We start from the raw sequence: 9,063 nt of genomic DNA on the forward strand, positions 1-9,063 counted from the left end.
TGTGTCATCAGCTTGGAGCATCCCATGGTGCCTTATTTATGCTGGTTGATACTCTGTATCTTGCTGAAGGTAATGACTGTAAAAAGTGCCGTGTGCCTATATTTTGGCAAGCATCTATCCTTTAGGAGTCAGGTGTGCAAAACAATTCTCATTTAGCTATTTTTGGTCACATCACTGCTTGTCCATTAACTTCTGGCAATGCAGCTTCATTTGAAGTTGCTATGTTTAGATAACCTTATTGATGTGTGAAACAGAGTGAAAAGTAAAAAACACATCAGCATGCAAGAATAAAAGTCATCAATTTCCTGGATCACAAAGAATAGGGATGCTCAATAGTTTAATACTAGAAAATTAATGTAGATGAGTCATCTTCACACTAAAACTACAGACAGCTGGATTGTGAGAGTGTTTTCTCTCTTCTTCTTTCTTTCTTGTAATAAGAGCGATGTATCGTCTATCACTTATTCTCCAAATTACAGAAGTGTTGTGCACACCTGCCATTTAACCTTTCAGCATTCTGTACATGACCTGGCTCCTGCATATCTGCACAGGTATTTAACATGTGTAGAAGAAAATGCTTTGAAATTTTATCAAAGCAAAACATGCTTAGAAGGTTAGGAAAGTGAGCACACTTCTCTAATTCATAAAATGATCAAGTAATTTTTTTTCCTGTCTAATTGTGGAGGGTTGAAGAGGCCTCACTGAAGAGGCCTCCTTGCATGGAAACAGAAGTGTTTTTTTCAATATGAGATGTGGAGTACTTCATTAGATGTTTGTCCTAAGGAATTGGCAAGATTGTCCCATTGTGAACTGGATTTTTACTGCTTTCTGGGTTTTTTTACACCAGCAAGCTGTAAGAGTGGATTTTTACAGCCTTGTTTTCTCCTCTTTTTTTATCTTCATTTTATTTTTTGTGTCATGGTGGGAAAACATTATTTTGTGAGTATCCTTTTTAACAAGTAACACCTACTTCCTGCAGCCTATATTGACTTATCTGACTTTTAAGTCATAGGTTATTTGATAGATCATGGATCACTTGGATAATTTTTCTTTTAAATTAATCCGATTCTGGCCCAAAGGATCTGGCAAAGCTAATATGCCACAGTTGTGCATATGTTATAACAAGCAACCTTCTGGTTGTTCCACCTTTGAAATTAGGTTTTACGAGCTCAGTGAAGGAAGCACACATCACTTATCTGCAATAGGAGTGGTCTTTTTGGCAGAAATATAAACTAACAAGTTTATAATAAAGATGCATTTTAATAAATGCATCTTCTATTTTTTCCCCTAGTATAATGGAACAATGCTGTAATGCCAGAAAATTGGAAGTGAAGTGCTATGCAAAAACAGGAACAGAAAGGCCAGTGCAGTACTGTTTGTAGCCTTGACAAATAATGAATCTGGGGTTAAAATAGTATTACTTTAGGGAGTAGGGACACGTGTCTCTGTCTCATGTACATTCCCTTCTCTGTTGAAAGCTGAAGAGTCTCTAGCCACTTTGACCCTACAGCATCTCCTCCTTTCAACTCTTGCTCTGTGACAACAGTTTTTGTCTGTGCAAGGTCTATATACCTGGAAGTATAGAAGGAGTGCTCTTCTCCTTCATCCTCTCAGAAAAAGGTAAAGTCAGAACAGTAGCTTTTTGGAGAAAAAAGGAAATGCTGAGCTACCCAGTACTGCTGATGGTAAGCCTGGCTAGAGGACAGAAAGAAAAAAAAAAAAAAGTTGTTTTCCTAATTGTCAGCAGCAACTCTGACAAAGTCAACTTATTAGTGGAGCTTATGCTGTAACAGAGTTTACTGTACAATGACTTCTAGTGCAATTTACCTTGTCAAGCCTCATTATTCTTAATTTTTCTCCTTAGCATTTACTGGATTTCTCTGAAAAGAGGATAGAAATGTGATCAAGGTAGCTCTTCTCACAAGAGATGCTATGTGGGCAGATGTGCTATATCTACCTTGTATCTACAATGCTGAATTGTCAAAACTTTGGACTCTTGGTGGAAAAAAAAATTGTTGGGTTAGACATATTTTTTAGCTTGAAAAAAAGATGTAAACAATAACAAGTGAATGTTGGCAAAAACCTGGCAGCCCTCTATACAGCTGGGAGAAATAACCTATTAATGATCTACCTGGAGCTATAGTCCTTATATTTAGTGTGTCTCTATCCTGAGATATGGCTGCAGCTCATGTGCTGTTTTCACTGGCACTGCAAGGATTAGCAGCAGGCCATCTGTTCAGCCAATGAGGAAAAACATGTGATTGGCAGGTACCACTGACCTAAGACAGACATCTCCATTTGGTGCTGCCTGCAGAATGTAACTGTGTGCTGAGTTCCTTCTTCTTTCAAGATGTAAATGAAATACATTCACTCTGAGGTGATAAGAAGTGTCTCATGGTTGATTCTCTTGCATGTTGAACTACACTGTGCTTGTCTTTCTCCTTTGCAATTTACTAAAACCTACAAAGTTGTAAATCTAATCTCTAAGCTGGCACATGCTGAAGGGATGAGACATTGCAGATATCTGAGGGCAGATAATCCTGTTTGTCTCCAGAACTGCGGAGGCTGCAGGAAGAACTGGCAAGCTGCGAGAGGTCTGGACATTAGTCCATCAGTGGAAGGACAAGCAATCTTTATGTTGTTGTCATTCAGCCCAATGTCTGGGATTTGGTTTAATTTCATCATTAAATATAAGTGGTGCTTTACCAAGAAAGGTCATTGTACAATTTGATTCAGGATCAGCCTTTTTATTTCTTGATGTGGAGGCAAGTTGTGCTCTACTTCAGGACTCACAGCTACCATGCAGACAACTGTCAGGCAAAGGAGAACCTCCAAAATGAAGATGAAATTGATATTAAAGCTACACAGAGGATTTTCAAGGTAAGAAAAAAATTTCAGGGTTAGTTATACAAATGTCCTGTAGGAGGGGGTAAAATGGTGTACCTGGAAAAGAGGAGAAAGAAAATATAAATGTCATGAATAACAGCCATAGGCTGTTTATCACCAAGACATCACTATTCATGCAGTTTACATTTTCCTGAGCCTCATCCCCTGTCCTCTGTTCCTCAGCATGTTGCAACCACAATGACAAAGGAGGTGGTGATCCGCCTTCCCACTGTCTGCTTTCAAATAATATAACAAACATATCCATCTAACAAAAATTATTCATATTTTGTGAAGCTAATCTATTGTTAAAAGGGTGATGGAAAATATGTTGCTTTATGGTGTTTAGGCACTGAAGAGTTCTGCAGTTTTTACTGATACTATGTCAGATTATTTTTATTGGTAGTTGACAAAAGATGATATGCCAAAGAAATCAAACTGCGTAATACTGATGTCTACTAGGGAGTTACAGTAAATCCTCTTTAGTAAACCTATAGAGTATTCCTTAATTAAAAACAACAATCATGTATCTTCTAGATTTTGTCAAAAGTCTGAAAGCTGCCTGAGGGATGAACTGATATTATTCATTTATGCATGCTCTTATGCAGCACAGGAAGAGAGACAAATGCAAGAAACTGTATCTTATTAAAGCTTTGGGGCAAAAATGGTGCACTGTTGTGCATGATAGGGGAAGAAATGTGATAGCAAAGTCCTGCACTCCTGGAACCACAAAGGTTGTCTTTTTTCAGACTTAAAGCCAGCACAGAGAGGGACTAAGGCATCCAGTTGAGTTTGTTGGCAGGGTTGGTGAAAGTTAAAACAGGGGAAGAAGCCATTCCCAATTCCACATCTTCCTTACAAATATTCAATTTAAAACTAGAATTGATCTCTCCATTCCATTTCCTTAGCCAAAGTATAACCATTTCTAAGAGGCCATTTCATTTGAGTTATAGGAATGCACTTATCAGAAATCCTAAATTACTTTCATTTCTTTTGCTGAGAGAAAATGCTCAGCCTTGTTTGCTGATATCAGAAAACTGTTTCTGATAATGAACAAAGTACACTCTGTTCAGAATTTCATGTCATTCTGTCCTGTTTTCCGTCCATTTGGCACATGAGCCTGGGGACTTCTTGACCCTCTTGAAGGCAAAAGGGGTTTTGTCATAGGCCAAATGGCTCCTGAAGTTAACCATTGACAATCATGGTTTCTGAAATCCAGATACTGAGTTCTTCATAACTCATGTCCCCAGTCATTTCTCATTTAGCCATCCTTTAATTCACTGCAGGTGAATTGTTCCCTTCAGCTTGCTGATTGCTTTTGTGGATATCGCCTGAATTTGTGGTTTGTTGCTGAGTCTCTGAGAACATGGTGCACAGGACTGAATCAGCGACCTTGCAGAGGATAACTTATTATTTCTCTATTCTGCAAAGGATTTATCTGTAAAGGGACATAAATGCAACTGGAATGATCAGAACTGTCCACAATTCCTTTAACAGCATTGCTACCAGAACTTGCTATCTGTTCCATTTACTTTGTTTAGTGCTTTTGTTTCTAAATGCTGCAGCTCTACTGGTGTGGCTTTCATCCCTGGTAGCAGAGACAGCCTGCAGGGACTGCCCAGGAGATGCTCAGCTGAGTTGAAATTGCTGTGGTGTGGAAGCTCAGGTATGAGGCTACATTCTCTGGGGCAACATGTCTCCAAAACTTCATAAACCCTGTCAGCAAATGACCCTTCCACATATGTAATGTAAGCAATGTTACTGGTAGCTAATGAGTCTACAAGGATTGTGTTAGTGATAGGAAGTTCAAAAACTTACCTGTGTGTACAGCCCTAAGGCTAGGGAACTAAAATGAACTGCAGGCTTTACTTCACATGGGTGGGAAATGCCTTTCTCTTTTACTGATAGAGAACAACTGCACAGAGGGTTTACATTATTTCCTAGTAGTATTTAGGAAAATAACATCAGGTTTGTAAGGTTCAAGACCAGTTTGTCACTTACACTTTCCACATTAAAACTTTTTTTTTTAATAACTCCTGGTGACATTGAAACGTACAGAAAGTTCAGGTTCTTTTGGTAAAATGTTTCCATATGTGACAATGGTTGCTATAGAGAGATTATGTTCTTAGACCTGTAATTTGTGTGACTGACAGGGTCCTTGATCAAACTGATTCCACAATCCTCATTAATTCCCATCTTCCCTTCTACTTTATATGAGATTTCAGATTTGATACTTCTCAATGTGACTGGTAGCTGCTTCTGAGAGCAAGTTGGCATATAATTCAACATGCCAAAGAGTAAAAAAGCCAAAATATCAAATAAACTTTTCAATTAAAAAAAAAAAAAAAACAAAGCAAAAACCCCAACAACAACAACAAACCTAAATATTTTAATGGAACACTTGAATTAGGTTTATTTATTCTTGAATATGTTTTCAAAGAGAAACTGAATTACAAGATAAATGTTTTTGAAAAGTGGCAGGCAGGGCTTAAAGGCCTTTTAAATTCTCTTCATGACATTTATATTAAGTCAATGAGTTGTTTTTTCCTATCTCCATTTGCATTGCTTAAAAAGCCTTTCTCTCTGGCATGTTTGCATCTTGATTTATAAAAGTGTTAAAAAGCAAAAGGGAAAAAACTGCTTTTTACCACTATCAACACAAAGATACAAGGACTTTCTTAATCCAGAGCTAACACAGACATATTTATGTGTGCTCCCAAGGAGCTTTTTGCAAGTAAACAAAATAAAACATGCCTGAAACATTATGATGCCTCGCATCATATGATGCACTGCATAGGGAGATAGTGCAAGGTTTCAAATATATCACAGTTTCTTTCTCCTATGGACAAAATTTAGCCAAAGTCCTGTTCCATGATCTCATTGCTATCCTCTCCTCAGAAGAGGGTGAGAATGTTCCCCAGAGAGCTGCAACAGTTTAGTTCATGTCGAGATTACACCTGGATAGACTCTGTTTCACTTCTATAACACAATTGTGGTTTCTAAGCATGCAGTCTCCAGATTTGGTTGGGTTTACATGAATAATACACATACAGACAGCAAGAGACTGGGCAAGTACAGATAGGAAAGCAGTGTGAGGGCTCTGAGGGCTTTAAAAAGTGTTCATGGCCCTAACCAGCCTCTGGGACCTGACCAGCTGGGACCTCTACCCTCACCCATGGACCCAGATGCTCTGTTTAAGTTTAACCCACAGGGCCTGTTTCCCTGAGCTAAGCCTGGAGGAGTGATGGTCTCCAGTCAAGTGACAGCCATGTAGTGGAGCCTCCCACCCTGGGCTGACTTCTTGGCTTGACCTTGGCTGTCACCTGTCAGTGTGGGCTGGATGGTTGTGGGACCTGATTGTAAATCTGATCTGAGGAGTTGACTTCCACCTTGTTATGATACTGTTTGATGATCTGGATCTTTCTTGAATTTGTCTCTATGTTCAGTTAGCCTTGATCAAGTAGTGGGAGTGGGATGTGGGATCCCTTTGCTTCCAGCTCTCCTCCTGTGAGGGGGCAGCGCTGTCCTTGCTAGGGATTGAAGCAGAATCCTTTGCAATTTCTGCTGACCTTTGCCTCACCTGTAAGGGCTTTCTTTCCTCCACAAGACATGGAGCAGAGAGGTGAAGAAAAGCATAGTTTTAAGTGAGAAGGTACGTGCCAAGGAGATGCAGTGAGCAAGTATGAATCCTCCTTAGACAATAACCTGTAGGATGAGGCACCATGACACCTGGTTATACCAGCATGGCTTTTCTGCTTGCCAAGTCCTATCCATTTAAATTCTGTGTGGGGGACCAGGCAGAAATGGAAACAGCCTAGAGCATGCTGTCTGAGCGAGCAACGGGAAGTATGACATCCTTCATTCTTGATGTAGCTGATCTAGCTCTGCAGGAATCCTTTGGGCCTGGAGATGTCCAACATTATTCTATGAACCGCTTGTAATGTGAAAGTCACTCATGACCATGCATAGCTCACATAAATTATTTGGCAACTGCTGTGAATCATAATTTCATTGATAAAATAGAAATCCATTCACAAACAATTCCAGAAAGGTCAAAAATCATAAAAAATGTTATTTGTAAAACTTTGATGCCAGTTAAATAGTTGCACTGCTTTTATCCAAGTACTCCAGTGTCTTCAGCTGATGAGTGCTGGCAGTCATTAATTGCTGTTACTCTTAACAGTGCCTCAGATGTTGTCTTTATCCGTTGGTAGAGTAGGAAAAGTCCTGGTGTTAGTAAATATACTCACCCTTTTCAGTCAATATAATCCCCACCAAGTATGTTTGCAGTATGTTTTTCATACTTAGTCACGGTAGTATTTGTGTGTCTGAAAGCCTGTAATTGTCAGAGGGTGTTGAGAACAAACCAAGAACACACTTCTGTTCTTCTGAACAGGTCTTGTACGGGTTTAACAGGCTGAAACATAATTTAACAGTCACATATTATGTTTGAGATGGGCAGGGGATGTAAACTGTATGGCTAGGGATTGAACACCTTTCAGATGCAGCCAGCATTCTTTGTCTATGCCAAAATACTTATTTTTACACAGGAGATGTTAAATTTTGTACATGTTTGATGCTTTGTTTAATTCAGGAGCAAGGTTTCAAAGGGAGACAGAATTCTGGGAGAGATACAGGAGTGTTATGGGGCATTTAGGACAACCAAGTTGTAAGCAGCTAGTCATACTGACAACTTCTTTGATGATACAGTATACTGTTTGATGGGGAAAAGAGTGGGTATTATGCCAAATAGTTATAGACTAAGATAATAAAATCATAAGCACTTAGTTTTAAAGGTAAGCAAAGTTATTTCTAGGATGTGCTGGAGATCATTATCTCTCTGTGATGTTCTCTGGTGGTTAATTTAGTTTGCTGGAATGTATCCTTTATAACAATAGTATATCCTCTCCCTGAAGTGCTTTCACTAGTTAAGAAAGGACTACTCCTGCACATTTTTACAGACAATCAACCTTTATGAGACCTGCAGTGTTGTCTTGGTTTCGGCTAGGATAAACTTAATTTCCTTCCAAGTAGCTGGTGCAGAGCTGGTGCTGTTTTGGATTCAGTGTGAGACTAACTTTACTAACAAAGTGAAGTTTTTGATGTTGCTAAGCACTGTTTGCCCTAAGTCAAGGTCTTTTCCATTTGCCATGTTCTGTTGGTGAGTGGGTGCGCAAAAACTGGGAGGGAGCAGGGCCAGGAGAGCCGATCCAAACTGGCCTAAGGAGTATTTCATAGCTTAGGGTGTCATGCCCAGTATATAAACTGGGAACAGCTGGCCAGGAGAGCCTGATTCAGCTCTGTGGGTCTTGCTGGGGGCAGTGGAGGAGCACGATGTGCTGTGAATGAGGCAGCCTTCAGCAAACAGAGCCTTGGAGGACATGCAGTGAGCCACTGGCTTAGCTTCTGTCAGTGCATGGGACTCATTTTCACCACTTGCTGGCTACCCCTGCACAGCCTCCCAGAGATCTTCCATGTTGGCTTTGGGGTCTTCCCACATTTCCTCCTGGTGTCCATAGTATACTAGTCTGCTCCCGGCAGCTCAAACCATTAAATATAACTTCTTTTAAAACCTTATCTTTTAATCTTTAGCATGAAAGTAAGAACAGATGAATGTGGCTTAAGCAAGAATTGTTCTATCAGACAGAAATAGTTGTGGTCTTTTACTGTGAGGGTGTGGGACGGGTTGCCTAGAGAGGTTTTGATGTCTCTATCCTCACAGGACTCCAAACCCTGCTCAGCACAGATCTGAGGAACAAGAGGCAGAACTAGACAATATGCAGAGACTCCCTCCCAATCTCAGCTATTCTGTGAAACAAAGAGCTCTTCAAAGAGTCTTTCTTTTTAAACGGTTCCGTAATTACATGGCATAATAATATTTTTAATTCATAAATTCTTTTTTTTTCTTTTTGCATCCAGAAATATTTTTCAGAGAATAGCTGGCTGTATTGCTCAGCATTGTCTATGAGCCAATAATAGCTGCATAGACAGCAATCAGAGGGCATTCTTTTGTAAAAGTTGTCAAAATAATAATGTACTACACATTAATGAGTGGATTACTTGCATATTAATGATGTGCAAATGTTATAGACCTCATAGGTAATTTGTACTAATTTGCAATAATGTGTTTTTCTAATTTAGTGATTTACATATTTTACTATTGAAATAGTCCTAAAGCTT

This window comes from Taeniopygia guttata, chromosome 2, assembly GCF_048771995.1.
Source record: "Taeniopygia guttata chromosome 2, bTaeGut7.mat, whole genome shotgun sequence".
Taxonomy (NCBI): domain Eukaryota; kingdom Metazoa; phylum Chordata; class Aves; order Passeriformes; family Estrildidae; genus Taeniopygia; species Taeniopygia guttata.